The 15,696-nt window shown below is 36.9% G+C and overlaps 1 protein-coding gene across 15 annotated transcripts in view; it reads right to left on the bottom strand.

The window, feature by feature from the left end:
• SHLD2 (shieldin complex subunit 2) overlaps positions 1-15,696 on the bottom strand; it is a 105,496-nt gene that overhangs the window by 53,178 nt on the left and 36,622 nt on the right. Inside the window, exon 1 of one of the 15 annotated variants that reach the window (XM_037002525.2) lies at positions 11,642-12,012. The exons of 13 other annotated variants lie outside the window; for them this stretch is intronic. The gene's annotated coding sequence lies outside the window, so the exon portion shown is untranslated. Of the gene's footprint in view, positions 1-11,641; positions 12,013-15,696 lie in introns of those variants that run through there. One more of the 15 variants, XM_017679686.3, reaches the window with a different exon arrangement.

Below are 15,696 nucleotides of genomic sequence, written 5' to 3'. Positions count from 1 at the left end.
AAAAGTAAGAAGATTGCGAATCATTAGAAGTCCATCTGGAAGTACAGGAAGTATGGAAGTATATGGGAAAGGAGCGACAAGCGACAAAATAGCAGCTATAATCCTGTCACTCTTAACCATTCCTTGAAGATTTGCTCATTGTCACTTCTTCTAAACCTAATAACCTATCCTATTATAAGTCCTGTGATTTCAATATCAATGTGGATGGTCCTTCCAATACCCTGGCCTCTTGTTTGCTTGACTTCCTCTTCTCCATTGATTTTCTTCACCTCACCTCAGTTTTCCATTCTCATAATCATACACCCTACTGTGACCAACAACTGCACACCCTTCCTTAATTTCAATTTTAAGCCTTCAGCTCTCTGACTACCTTCTCCTATCTTTCAACTCCCTCTAAATGCACAACACCAACACTTGGACCATGTGGGACCCACAATGAACACACTGATTGTACTAAATTTTCAGAGCCTCGTTCTTCACCTCTCTCCTCAACCAGCTTGATTGGCGTCTGCGGTCCATTATTGTAATCACTCCCTATCACACATCTCTAATTCTACTGCTTTCCTCACCAAGGTATCTGGCCCAGCTAAACTCAAACACTGGTTTGTTGCTTACTCAGCACCAATAGCCCAATGGCTGGAAGTAACTAGAAAACAGAATACACAATCAGCTGAAAACTAGTCTCATTTTAAGTTTATTACCAGTGGCCTCAGGGCAGTACCTAGCAATCCTATCTTTCCCTATCCATTCACACTCTATATCTCCAGCATCTCCTCCCCTGTACTCATGGGCAGCTGGTGACCATGCTAACACTTCCCTTTACAAGCTCTCAACAACATATCTACCAACCACCTCTCTTGTGCCCATTGTACTGTGCCAACCTTCCTATTACTATGGATGAACTGTCCATAATTCTATGCAAGGCCATTTCTTCCTTACACAGACATTAGGTCTTACTCCCTCTTTTCTACTCAGGCTCCAACAATACTCACATCTCTCCTGTGTCATTGGTTTTTCTCTCTGTACTGGAGCATCTCCATTAACATACAAACATGCTGTTATTTTTTCTCATGCTGTTATTCTTCACCTCCTATAGCCCTCCACCTATTGTGCCATTTTCTGCTCCCCTGTACAGCAGAATTCCTTGGAAGAATTGTCCATACTTCCTCTCCTCCTATTCTCCCTTAAACCCACTTCACTCAACCCTTTGAATCAAACCACTCCACTGAAACAGCATAGTTCAAGGGCTCCAGTTACTGCCATTGCCATCAGTTAACACTCCACTTTCAGCTACTTGGCCTAGGCAGACATCACTGATCACTCCTTCCTTCTTGAAACACTGTTTATTTGACTTTAGGGATGCTACACCCTGCTGATTCTCCTTCCACCTCATACCACCTCACCAGGTGCTCCTTCTCAGTCTCTTTGTTCTAGCTCCCCGTCATCTCAACCTCTTGCTCAAGGGCCCAGTACTTAAATCTCAATCCCTAAGTGATTTTACTCAGTCTCAGGGCTCTAAGTACCTTCTGCATGCTAATGATTACCACATGTATATCTCTATCACAACCTCTCCTCTGAACTTTTGACTGCTTATCCAACTTTATACTTACTCCTCATCGCCACACAATGTCTAATAGGCATCTGTGCAGAAAAGAGTTAACACAGCAGGCATGAGACTACTATTCTTACAATAAAAAGGCCTGCTTGTAAGGAGGGCCCTTGGCTGGCATCTGTGATTTGAGATTTCAGGAGGGTTCCCATCATTCCTTGATAAAAATGGCTCACTGTGCCTAGAACTAGTAAACAATGTTATGATGAACACTTGCTCTCCTTTTTTAAGATGAATTTTGGTATTTGCTAGGCAGAGGGTGGCTATGTGACCAGGACTCCTTTAGGAACTGGCTGATTCCAGTCTGGGGCAGGAAATGTACAATATAAACCTGAAACATCTTGTCATAACAGAAAGCAAAAAAAACTATCAAAGACTATTTGGATTGTGTCAAAAGAACTCAGGACTAGAACTGATATCGGAATACAGCAAAGTTGCAGGATACAAAATTAACACACAGAAATCTGTAGCTTTCCTATACACTAACAATGAACCAATAAAAAGAGAAATCAGGAAAACAATTCCATTCACAATTGCATCAAAAAGAATAAAACACCTAGGAATAAACCTAACCAAAAAAGTGAAAGACCTATACCCTGAAAACTACAAGTCACTCTTAAGAGAAATTAAAGGGGACACTAACAAATGGAAACTCATCCCATACTCTTGGCTAGGAAGAATTAATATCGTCAAAATGGCCATCCTGCCCAAAGCAATATACAGATTCAATACAATCCCTATCAAATTACCAACAGCATTCTTCAAGGAACTGGAACAAATAGTTCAAAAATTCATATGGAAACACCAAAGACCCCGAATAGCCAAAGCAATCCTGAGGAAGAAGAATAAAGTAGGGGGGATCTCACTCCCCAACTTCAAGCTCTACTACAAAGCCATAGTAATCAAGACAATTTGGTACTGGCACAAGAACAGAGCCACAGACCAGTGGAACAGATTAGACACTCCAGACATTAACCCAAACATATATGATCAATTAATATTTGATAAAGGAGCCATGGACATACAATGGCAAAATGACAGTCTCTTCAACAAATGGGGCTGGGAAAACTGGACAGCTACATGTAGGAGAATGAAACTGGACCATTGTCTAACCCCATACACAAAAGTAAATTCAAAATGGATCAAAGACCTGAATGTAAGTCATGAAACCATAAAACTCTTAGAAAAAAACATAGGCAAAAACCTTTTAGACATAAACATGAGTGACCTCTTCTTGAACATATCTCCCTGGGCAAGGAAAACAACAGCAAAAATGAACAAGTGGGACTATATTAAGCTGAAAAGCTTCTGTACAGCAAAAGACACCATCAATAGAACAAAAAGGAACCCTACAGTATGGGAGAATATATTTGAAAATGACAGATCCGATAAAGGCTTGACGTCCAAAATATATAAAGAGCTCACCCACCTCAACAAACAAAAAACAAACAATCCACTTAAAAAATGGGCAGAGGAACTAAACAGACAGTTCTCCAAAAAAGAAATACAGATGGCCAACAGACACATGAAAAGATGCTCCACATCGCTAATTATCAGAGAAATGCAAATTAAAACTACAATGAGGTATCACCTCACACCAGTAAGGATGGCTACCATCCAAAAGACAAACAACAACAAATGTTGGCGAGGCTGTGGAGAAAGGGGAACCCTCCTACACTGCTGGTGGGAATGTAAATTAGTTCAACCATTGTGGAAAGCAGTATGGAGGTTCATCAAAATGCTCAAAACAGATCTACCATTTGACCCAGGAATTCCACTCCTAGCAATTTACCCTAAGAACACAGCACTCAAGTTTGAAAAAGACAGATGCACCCCTATGTTTATCGCAGCACTATTTACAATAGCCAAGAATTGGAAGCAACTTAAGTGTCCATCAGTAGATGATTGGATAAAGAAGATGTGGTACATATACACAATGGAATATTACTCAGCCATAAGAAGAAAACAAATCCTACCATTTGCAACAACATGGATGGAGCTAGAGGGTATTATGCTCAGTGAAATAAGCCAGGCAGAGAAAGACAAGTACCAAATGATTTCACTCATCTGTGGAGTATAAGAACAAAAGAAAAACTGAAGGAACAAAACAGCAGCAGAATCACAGAACCCAAGAATGGACTAACAGCAGTTCCTGTGTGGTGACCTCCAATAAGTTCTTCACAATGGTATAAAGGGCATATCAAAGTGTGGGCAAAGGGTCTGTTTGTATTTATACAGAGGATCAAAGCGTAATTTGGCTACCCAGAAAATGAACTAAGATACGATATGAAGAAGAAGTTCCAACATCAACATACTCTGGAAGAGTCATTCCAGAAGATGATCATCAAAAAACTTCAACAAAGATCCTGGTGCTGTTGCAGTTGTAGCTGCATTCATCCCACTGGTTCCTGGAATTGCCATTGGAATGAAGAAAGAGCTATCTAAGCAGGCCTGTGCATACAGTAAAACAACAAATTTGACTGGATCTATACTGTTGGAACTCAACCAAGAATTAGGAGAAGTGCAAGTTGCAGCGCTCCAAAATCTTGAGACTACAGACTATCTACTGTTAAAAGAACATATGGGATGTGAACAATTCCCAGGAATGTGTTAATTTGTCTGATTTTTCTCAAACTATTCAAATTCAATTAGACAATATCCATCATATCATAGATAAGTTTTCACAAATGCTTAGGGTGCCTAACTGGTTTTCTTGGTTTCACTGGAGATGGCTGGTAATTGTAGGTCTGCTTTGGTTATGTAACTGTATCCCTATTATGTTAATGTGTGTGCGCAATTCAATTAGTAGTTTAAAACCTATACATGCTTAAGTTACTCTACAAGAAGACATGTCAAAGAAATAACCTATCTTCCCATGTTTTCTTCCGTCTGCTACTTCTATAGCTTTTCTTCTTCCTTCCTAATTACAACCCTTAAATAGAATTCATGCCTCATATCAAATTTACCAAGTATCATAATTCTTCCAAGTGGTAAAGATACCTCAAGACAAAAGCTGGGCATAAAAGCCACAGGGCATAAATCTGCAAAGAAGTAAAAAGCTAACCTTTTCAAACAATATGGCTTCTCTCTCACTTACCAACTTTACATTTCCCTGTATGGCCCCGGAAGATGACTGGTTAGCCAGAGATGGGTAAGATTTCTCAAGGGAGGGACAACCTAAGACAGGCACAGTCGCAGGGGGGCCATCATGTGAGAAATTGGCGATCAACAGAGGTGAGGCTTAGAACCTCACTCCCCGTTTTGAGAGAAATCTTCTGCATCCGTGGATGTTTTGTTGCCCTTGTCTAGCTTGGATTAATACTTAGTCTATAGGCACACACCTGATCATCTACATTTGCTTTCTTACAGCACTAAACTATGTTTTCTACCTTTATCTTGCATCTACCTACCACTTCAGCATTTTATTAAAAATAATAATAATAATAATAATAATAATAATAAGGGAGAAATGTGGGATTCACATATAAGTCAAGTATAAAAATCAAATGAATATTCATATTTGACCTGATTGTTTATAGTTCATAATGCGTGATCAAAACCAAAAGTTTCTGTGATGACTGCCCTTGTACTGTTCACCATGTAAGAATTTGTTCACCATGTAAGAACTTGTTTGTTGTGCTTCAGAAGATCGGAGACTGATGAGAATTAGGCTTGGGGTGGATTAATGATTGTGCATTGAGTCCCCTGTACAGAATTTTATTGTTGTTAACAACCAAATGATCAATAAATATGAGAGATGCCCTCTCAAAAAAAAAAAAAAAAAGAACTCAGGAGCCAACTTAAAGAGGCTCCCACTGGCCAAAGTTGGGCAATCTGAGCATCAGTAAGGACAATTACTGTAACAAATTGAAACACATCAAAGATGTTTAAATCCATGAGTTCATAAAGGTAACTAAGACAAATTCAGTGATCACCTTTGGAGGATACTAGGTGACTAAATAATTGTTTTAAAAGTTTATGAATGAAAAGAAAGAAACTTTATCCTTTCTTTACTAACAGTATCTTAAGATGATCAACTATTTAATAACAGGAAATCTCTGTGTATAGAGGCATTCTGCTAATAAACAAACAAATGAACGATAAAGTAGCACCATTTTGTAACTCCTAATGAACTAGTGGATTTTCTAAGCAATGATCATTAGTGGCTGTAACATCACAAAGCAGGACTAAGAGAGAGCCAGAGAGAAATTACAGATTGAGACCAATTATAATGAAAAGACCTTAGTGAGATTCTGATTTGAAGATACAAATGTAAAAATTCAAAAGACAATTAGAGAAACTGAAACTTTGATATTTTGTGACATTAAGGCATTTTTGTTATTTTTTAGTGGGATAATGTTACTGAGGCTATCTGTGAAAGAGTGAAAGAGTTATGTGCTAGAGGTACATAATGAGTGTTTGCAGATAAAATGGTATGACAGCTCGGATTTCTTTGGGACACTGGGAGGGAAAGGGAGTGACGGTGTAGATAATACAGGATGGGCCGTTTGTTGATGATCGCTGAGGCAGGGTGATGGGACACACAGAAGTTCACTATACCAATCACTATGTTTGTACAGATTTTAAATATCCTATGATGCAAGTCTTCTTTTTTTTTTTTAATATTGTCTCATACCCACAGGACTAGGGAAAGATGTAAGGAGTCTAAAGGATACTCAAGACTGGGGAACTCATCCAGAGCTGGCAGAACAGTAAATCAGCACACCACTTTGAAGAACAATTTGGTACAGCTGAGGATGCACATACCACACCACCCAATAACTCCACTTCCAAGTTTCTGCCCTGGAGAAAACTCTTGTATAAAAGAACACATAGGTAAGAATGATCATGGAGACTTGATAAGCAAAAAAATGTAGAACCTAAAAGTCCATGAAAATGAGAATGGGTAAATCATGAAATATTCAGAGAAAGGCTACTGTATGGCAGCAAAAATAAGAGATCCAGAGTCATATGTCAAATGGATATATCTTACAAATGTAATTTTAAGTGAAAGAAGCAATTTGAAGAATATATAGCTTTTAGTGTCAATATATTGAGTTTGCCTAAGAATAAAACACCAAAATTCGATCATGGTTACCTTTGGGAGGAAGGACTAGAGATGAAATACGTGAAGAGTACACAGGGGGCTTCAACTGTACTGAACATGTTTTATTTAACTAGGTATGGTTACAGAGGTACTCCTTACATTGCTCAAAAAAATTTTTTTAATCCTAGAAAGAAAACATTGAGAAGCAAGACTAAGGATGATATTTTTTAAATTTCTATATTTTTAAAGTTTTATTGTGATGAAAAATGAATGTGTATTATTTTCATAACAATCAAATCTTTTTTCTGTTTGGCAATTCAGGCTTTTCTTGCACAATCTTCAAACTGAATACGATGTTCCAATAGTTCTATAACAATGGACCTAAATCTAACATTGCAGAAGAAGAGTTGAGAACATATGATGGCAGCTGTTAATGTATTAGCAACTGAAACAAAGATATACTACAATTTTCAAACAATTCATAATAGTGATTTGTTTCTAAGAAAACAAAATTATAGTAAGTTTAGCATTCAGTTTTAACCCAAAACAAATCAAAGAGGACTAAGCATCACTAATTACTATAGCCACATATCCCACCCTCATTGAATCCTCCTGGGAAGAATAACCTGCATTAGGAATAAAAGGTACGCTAGATTTAATTGATGGTTTACTATTTATGTCATTATTAGACTGGCCACTAGAGAGCCCCAAACAGCACAGCAAAAACTTCAAGCTCAAAAGACATGAAAAACAAGTGGAAGAGGAAGAAATATAATACCCTGACATGTAGGCGAGAATACTTAAGATGTATTCAAATCAAATGCATAAAATTATTATATAACTAACTCCCCTCTCTTGAATCTTTGGGTTTCTCTCCAATGGTTTCTTCCTGTTAGCCTCAAACCTTTAAAAACAAAACAAAACAAAACAAAAAACTTCTATACTGTTTCTTTGTTCTCACTTCCCATTTACTCTTCAACCCTCTTAAAATGGCTCCTACTTCAATCATTTTGACTATAGAATTCAAACACTTTAAACTATAGAAACCAACGACTTTTAATAGCCAACTCCAAAGGCCAGTTTTCAATCTTTATCTTATTGCCATTTGTGACTGTTTATCATCCCTCTTTCCTGAAACATTCCACTTTTTTGATTCCGTGGATCACCATATTGGAATTATTTAATGCTTAAAAGACAGATTATTATTGGTTTACTCATTCATGTAACAGACCTTCTAAATACTATGCCAGGCATTTTGCTAGGTACTGAGAATCAACAGTAGTAACAAGGAGTTTTAACAAGTTCATAGTCAAAGGGGAGACAGAAAATGACAATTATAAAACAGTGATATTGAGCTACCACAGGAATAAATGCAGGGGCATCCCTAGAAGGAAAAAGCCTGGGACAACTCAACCAAAGTAGGACTGCCCATTATCTGCATTTTTCATAGGCCCATTGGACTGCTGTTAGTGACAAAGTTTTGAAACTGAATTTAAAAAAATATTCAGGAAAAGGAGTATAATACAGCCCCCAATTCATCCCTTCCCTCAACCCCAACTCAGGAGCCTGGGAAGAAGCCTTAGGTGTCCCACCCAAAGGACAGACCTGCTATAGGTAATCTCCAACAAATTTAGAGAGAATGTAGGACACTCACTGCTTTGTGTGTCCTCATTAGCACTTGCAGTATCCTGCAATCTGACTTCTGTTTCCTATCTCTGCTAAATCCAAATTGTTAAGTAAGTACTCAGTACTTCACCACTCTAATTGTGAAACTCTTTCTTTATTTACAGAACATTATTCATTCCTAACTAATTCTTCTGCCTGATTTTTCTTTCTGTATCTCCTTTCCCTCTTTTTCTGTCATCCATCTTCTCTTTTCATTCCACCGAATTCTGCATAATTTCATCCAATCCCATTCATTTAACTGCTAAATATCTAATTATGTTTTACTGGTGTATACAGAACCAGTCATTCTCCCTAGCATCAGACTGACATTTCTAGCATCACTATATTTGACATAAAGTAGGCAAAAATGCCATCTTCTATTTAGCCTCTTTCTTGAAGGGAAAATCTGACTAAATGACCCTATATCCAGACTAGATTATATAGTCCTTGGATTCAAGTTTGGTATGGTTTATGTTTATGAGACACTGAGGCCATGAGGCCACAGGTCCCCAAGATTCAGCCCTACTTGCCCTCTAGACAGGGGAAGATGGTGAAGCACACAGGGGTGACACAAAGCTGTCTGGAGAGTTCAGAGAAGATTTCCCAGGACAAGAGATGTCTGAAATGAATCCAAGTTCTATAAAAAACACAAGATTATTTGTATATCATAATTACCTCAGGATGCCTTCACTTATCTGTCGAAATATATACCTCTGTATGTGTGGGACTCCCCTTCCAAAAAAACTGACTAGAAATCATAGCCTGTTAACTCAAAAAGGAGTTAATTTTTAAAGTCTTTATACCTCAGGCTGCTGCTACTAAATCCTCTAGTTTATAGGCATGGTGAGCATGTGAGCAGGGAGATGGGATGTGGTGAGGGCAGGAGAAAACAAAATATAGCAAAAAGATAAGAGTTTGAAGATTTAAGTTATGGACAACTGATAAATTTCGATGATTCTAAGATATGTTTTGAGTGTTCTTGGAGGGTTAAAGCTCATTAAGATACCAGTTGAAACTTGCAAGTACATATCCATTATTATAGTTAATGATTACACAATTTCTCAATCTGCAAAAGGTCACTTCAGTCAGAAAGACCAATACAACCATATCCTTTATCTTTAGAGTGGTCAGAGTCTGATGGATGGGTCAAAGATTTATAAAACATGATGAACTGTATCAGCAGGTTTGTCTTTGCAGAACACTGAAACTAAAAATGCTTATGACAAAATATATATGGTTAAAAGAGGGTGCTTTCTTCATTTTATTACCAACCTAAAACACTCAGTTGTAAGTCCTTTCCATTCTATTTTACCAAAAACACTAAGGATCATAAAGTTACTCAATAGCATCAAATGACAAAATGAAGAGGCAACATAGGACTGTAATTAAAAGCATGGGTTTTAGAGTAAAATATACATGGGTTAAAACCCTACTCTGCAACTTACTAAAAATGAAAACCTGAATTTGTTGAAGCTAGATGATAGCTACACGGGGTTCATTATATTAGTCTTTCTATTTCTGTATATATTTGAAAATATCCATAATAAAAGCATTAAATTTATTTATATGTCAAATGAGTATTAAGTTTCTTTATCTGTCAAATGAGAATGACACCAATCCTTGTTCTACAGTGCTGCTGTGAGATGTGCACAGGACACCTACTCAACAAATGTTAGAGTCTTAAACCTTGGAGATTCCACACACTTGGTGATACAAACCAAAACCAATCCATTGTATTTCCATCAAAGTTTTGTTTTGAATGAGTATTTTTACACAGTTGTAACCATAGAATTGAAATAACTTTATATTCTGCTTCAATCCATACATGGCCACCTTTTTATGTCAATCTGTAATCTTCCTAATTACTTTTAATGATAGCTTAACATTTTATTGATGAATCTAATTTAGTTCACCATTACTCTTTAATTCATTAACTTGTTTCTAACTTGTCACTATTATAGCCATTGCTGCAATAAATGATTTGGGGCATTTTGCATTACTTTTCAATTATTTTTTGTGATAAACTCTCAGGTATGGAATTTTTGGGTTAAAGATATGTACATTGTTATGGCTCTTAATATTGATATTACCATGTTTGCAAATGAATTAGACAGCATATAATGCCACAAACAATGGCTAATAGTTCCTGTCTTACCACAATGTTGTTAGCATCTTAAAAAGTAATTTTCTTAGTAAGGGTACAGAGGTACTTTCCTATTATCTCATTGGCATTTCCCTAGTTATTTCCAAGTTGAAAAAACAATGAATTTTAAATTACATTTGGATTAATATCCTTAATATATTAGGAGTATACACATATGTACACTCATGGACAAATAGGAAAAAATGAATTAAGATAGGCAGGTACATATCACAGAAAAAAATATGGTTAAAAACAAAGAAAACATTTACCTTTCTAATAAATGAAAGAAAAATTTATAAGTTAATTTAAAAAAACATTTCTACCTATGAAACTAGCAAAGATTCACTGCACAGGTATAAGGGTGCAGGGACATGACTTACACTGATAGGAGTTTAAACAAGTAAAATCTTTCTGGAGGACAATATGGCAATGTATATCAAAAGTCTTAAAGTTCTGCATCCCATTGGTGCCACAATTATACTTCTGGGAATTTACCCTAAAGGGCAAAACAACATATATACCCTATAACACAGTATAGCTACAAGAAAGTTCATAGCAGGACTGTTAGAAAACATTAGAAAGTGCATTGCATGCTGTCTGTTAGATAAATTATGGTACATCCACACAAAAGCAAATTCTGTTTTAAAAGCCATTTAAAATCAGGAAAACATATAATATCATACAAATTTTTTCCTCATATTGATATGTAAAACAAGGAGACTTAGAAAATTGTACATGGAAGGATTTTGTTTTATATTTTAAAAAATAGCATTCAGTTTACCACTATTTACCTTAAAGTTAGAAACCATAAGAAAAAAATGTGTTCTCCATAGTTACTGAAATCATTCCTTTATTCTTCAATCTCATTTAATCAGTCAAAGTTGTTACCTTAATTCACTGTGCTAAGAAATAACATTGAGAACCAATAACCCATGTACTATGTACATGCTGAACCCTTTTCTCCTAAGAATTACTGGTAGTTACTAAATGCCAGTATCTCAATTTCCTATTTAAAATGATAGAACACTGCCTCATTATAGTGACTTATGAAAAGATATAAGATATATTATTTGTTCCTCAAATACAAAAGCAATTGAAGTTTAAAATTATTACTCATTCTTGTATCTAAAGTAATAGCTACTAAAACAAACTTGTGAGCAGACAACTGATTTCTTACATATGCTTGCATAAGCTCTGATTTCCTCTGCAGTAGACTTCAATTTTCAAGTGAGGCATCTGTGACCATGTTCTCATGGCCAGGAGGCACCCTAAGGCCAGGGCAGTGCAGTGAGCCTCTGAATCCTGCTTGCAGGACAGTGGGAATTTCTCCCCACCCCCTGCCAGGCATTTGCCTTCTCCCAGTGAAGTCCAAACTTGTAAACAGGAAGTGAACCTTAACCTAACCACTTTTCTGCTTTAAAAATAGAGTGGGCAGACTTCTGATTTGTCCAGAACAATCCTGGGTTACACTGCTATCCCCATGTCAGCTTCCCTTTTCACTCTTAAAAGTTTCTCCATTTGGAGGTAAATTATATACTCACCTAGTTAAAAACATGGGAATACATGAATAAATGTTCTATTAGTGAAGAGTACTTCATAATACAATGTATCAGAAACATAATAACAGGAATTATTTTATATATATATATATCTTAAAGGGAAAGGGAAACTTTGTTTAGTGCTCCCATAAAAAGTTATATATATTGAAATAAGGTTGAAATGTACCTAAAAATTATAATATGCATTTGAGAAAAAGAATTAAATGAGGCAGAAAAGAGAATTAACCTGTTTGGCAACTAAGGGTGAAAAAAACGTCTGGCTGTCAGGTTCTAGGTAATGCCGCTGCAGACAACAGACAACAGTACAAAAATTTTTAGTGGGTGGGTAGTCTTCCTAGAAAATGTCTCAGACAGTCAGGCATCAACTTGTCCAAGGCTCACTCTTTCTAAGAAAAGTCAAAGGAGAAATCCTAAAATACCAGACTCCACTTCCTCCTCCCACATACCATGTAATAATATCAAAGGAGTGAACCTGAAGACTAGTAAACATATCTTGTAAGCATAAGGTGGATCTCAGAGGTCTGCCTGCCAACCCGTGCTTGTTCTCATCTCCACATATCCCTCAAAAAAGATGAAAAACAAAACAAACAAAATCAAGGGGAAAAAAATAAACTGCAATTTAAGCCCTGACGTTCCTTTGTAAAAAGTCATACTCATCGCAGCAAATGTCAACTCCAATCTTCCAGTTCCTCAAGCCAGATGCCTTGGCATCCAAACTGACGGCTCTCTTTTTCTCATACTTCTAATTTGCCATTAAATCCTTCCAGCCCTACCTTTAAATTTCATTCAGAAATTGACCAATTTTCCCTGCCTTTGCCTGCTGTAGCCCTGATCCAAACCACCATCATATGGATTATCTGTAACAGCCGCCTAATTGGTTGCCCTTCTTCCCCTCCTGCCTCCTGCCAAAAATAGATTAAAGGAAGATGAGGAACTTGCCCCAAATCCCACAGCCTGGAGGTAGTGGAGCCAGGATCAGAATGAACAACCAAACACCAGAGTCTAAATTCTCAACCACTATACCATACTGCCCTTCTGGTTTTTGTCTTTCACAACTGTGGAGCTAGAATCCAAGCTAGAACCCTGCCACTGAGTCGTATGAAATAGACCCCAAAAATATTGGCATTCTAGAGACGTATGATAAGAAGAAAATTTCAATATAAAGGAACTTCATTATAAAGAATTCCACTTGGGAAGTTCACTGTAAACTTAATAATGAGGTGAATAATAAATAGCTTTTAAGAGGACATCTCTTTTAATCCCTTGCTTCCTTCAAATCTAACACATTCTCTCTCTTCCTCCCTCCTTCCTACCTTCCCTTCTCTCCCTCCCTTTTTCTTTCTCTCTCCCTCCCTCTCTCTCTTTTAATAATCTGGCAATGGTATGCTAAGCTTCCAAGAAATTAAATATTCAAATCAAAAAACCTGTTGCTTGGATCTTACTACACTGATGGACAGTGACTATAATGGGGTATGTAATGGGTACTTGATAATGGGGGGAATCTAGTAACCACAGTGTTGCTCACGTGATTGTATATTAATGATATCAAAATAAAAACAAAAATAAAAACCTGTTGCTTGGCAAATTAAAGAGTAATTGTAATAAACTACAGACAACAGAGCAACCTTCCTGACCTAACCCTCATCACTTTCTTCTTCTCACCTTTACTATCCCACAGTATACCTCAGCACTTCTGTGCACCTGCTGCTCCCTCAGCATTAAACATTCTTCCCCTGGACTCCTGTTTACTGTTTTTTTTTTAACTTGAAGTATAATCAAACATTCAGTAATAGGCACACAAGTCTTAAGAGAGTCTGTTCCAGGACTATTGACAATTGTCTACCCCCACCCCCCACGGTAACCATCATCCAAAATAAGACTCAGAACATTTCCACAGACCTCAGGAAGTTCTCTCATGTCCTTCCCCACACAGTTTGCCTCCCTTTCCAACCTATAATTGTTTGAATTCTATCACTATAGGATAATTTTGCCTTTTCTTGGACTTCATAAAAACCATATAGTATATACTCATTTATGTCTAGTTTCTTTCCATTAACACAATGGTTTTGAGATTCACCTATGTTGTTGGGTCTCTCAGTTGTTGGGGACTATGAACACCCCAAAATGTGTTTATCCATTTTCCTGTAGGTGGACATTTCAGTTGTTTCCAGTTGGAGGCTATTATGAATAAGACTGCTGTGAAACTTCTTGAATTTGTAATTATCTTTTCATTTCATTAAATATTTAGGAGTAGAATTGCCAAATCAAGGGATAGATATATGTTTAACTTCAGGAGAAACTGCCAGTTCTCCAAAGCAGCTATCACATCTTGCGTAGCCACCAGTAGCATACAGTCCCGGTTGCATAACATCTTCCCTAATATTCAGTGCCTTCAACCTTTCTCACAGCCTTTCTAGAGGGCATGAAACATGAGCTCATGTGGAGTTTATTCTGCATTACCTCTCTGCTGAACACGTGCTGTTGCATTTCCTTTGCAAGTGTTTAGTGGCTGTCAATATACCCTCTTTGGGGAAGTCTGTTACTGTCCTCATTTTGTTAGTATTTCCTCTTTTCTTCATTTTGCCCTTGGGTTATTGAAGTTCTTTATATACCATAATGCAAGTCGTTTGGCAGGTAAATATGCTGGCAATATTTTCCCCCACTCTGCTTATCTACTGCCTTTTGTACTGGTATATTTTAAAGGACAATAATAGTAATTTAGATGAGGTCCAATTTATCAATTTTTTAATGTATCCTTCTTATTTTAGGATCTTTTCCAAGAAATATTTGAATACTCCAAGATCATACAGATATTCTCCTTTTTTCTTTCTAAAAGCTACAGTAGTTTGAAATATGTTTGTTCCACAAATTCTTTGATATTCCTCTCTTTTAGAGGTGAAGTTTAATTCCTCTATCCTTAAATGTGGGCTGGAATAATTAATAGAATATGGTGGAAGTGACAGTATGTGACTCCCGAGAAAGTCATAAAAGGCAATGCAGCTTCCTCTTTGCACTAACTCTTGGACCACTTGCTCTTAAGGAAGAGCCATGTTATGAGGGCACCCAAGTAGCCCTATAACAGGCTCACGTGGTGAAGAACTGAGTTCTTCTGCCACTAGCCATGGGAAACAGTCTGAGAAGGGGACTCTCCAGCCCCAGTCTAGCCTTCAGATAACTTCACTCTTGGTATCATCTTGTTTAAAACCTCATGATAGACTGTGTGTCAGAATTACCTAGCTAAATTCCTTCTGAATTCCCGACAGAGAGTAGCTGTAATGTAATAAATATATGTTGTTTCCAGCCTCTAAGTATTGGAATTTGTTATGAAGCAAGGGATAATAAGGAAGTTGTATAGTTTTTGCTTTTGCATTTTAGCTATATGATCCAATTGAAAATTAGTTTCTGTGTACAAAATAAGTGGAGGTGGTAGTTCATTGTTTTCCATATAGGTATCAAGCTACAGAAACATTTGTCCTTCTCCCATTGGATTGACTTGACACTTTGGTAATAAAATTGTGAGTCTGTTTCTGAGCTATTTGATCTATATGTCTTTTCTTACACCAGTACCACACTGTCTTGATTATTGTAGCTTTATGAAAAATCCTGATATCAGAAAACAAAAGGCCTCTTTTGTCCTTTTTCAAAATTATTTTGATCATTCTTAGTCTTTTGA

This window comes from Manis javanica, chromosome 7, assembly GCF_040802235.1.
Source record: "Manis javanica isolate MJ-LG chromosome 7, MJ_LKY, whole genome shotgun sequence".
Lineage (NCBI taxonomy): Eukaryota > Metazoa > Chordata > Mammalia > Pholidota > Manidae > Manis > Manis javanica.
This window is presented reverse-complemented; position numbering and strand designations above follow the sequence as displayed.